This window comes from Pteropus vampyrus, unplaced genomic scaffold (genome assembly GCF_000151845.1).
Source record: "Pteropus vampyrus isolate Shadow unplaced genomic scaffold, Pvam_2.0 Scaffold18, whole genome shotgun sequence".
Taxonomy (NCBI): domain Eukaryota; kingdom Metazoa; phylum Chordata; class Mammalia; order Chiroptera; family Pteropodidae; genus Pteropus; species Pteropus vampyrus.
Genome location: NW_011888799.1, coordinates 3,441,268 through 3,441,803, shown reverse-complemented (window position 1 = coordinate 3,441,803; position 536 = coordinate 3,441,268).

Below are 536 nucleotides of genomic sequence, written 5' to 3'. Positions count from 1 at the left end.
AATTAGCAAATCTGAAATCTTAGTGTTCGAAAGTGAAGAGACTTTGGGGGGAACATCTAGTGGAACCTATTTGTTATGCCAAGGAGGTGGCCAAGTCTTAATTCTGCCACCAGTTTCTGGGCAACATCAGGCAAGCTGTTCTACCTCCACCTCTCTTGCATTGCCTCAAGTTCCTTAAGAAAAAGGGAAGAGCCCATGTGACAATGAATGAAGGAATCATCAATTGTCAGATATGAACACGGCATATGAATATGATGTTCCCCTAGTACCATTTGGAAAATACAAGGAACGAGAGTAAAAGTGTGCACCTATGGAGCCTGGAAATTGGGTCTCCTCATATATCAACAGATTGAAGGTCTGGTATGTGCTAAACTACACTGAGTACAGAAGAGAAAAAGATGAGTAAAATATAGCTCCTGTTCTGAGAAAATTCATAATTACTCAATGTATTCATGCTCCCTTTTCTCCAGAATAATCAACTCCAAGATCCCTTTTTTAACTAAGCTTCTTTCTTCCACTCCTCCCACTATACCTGC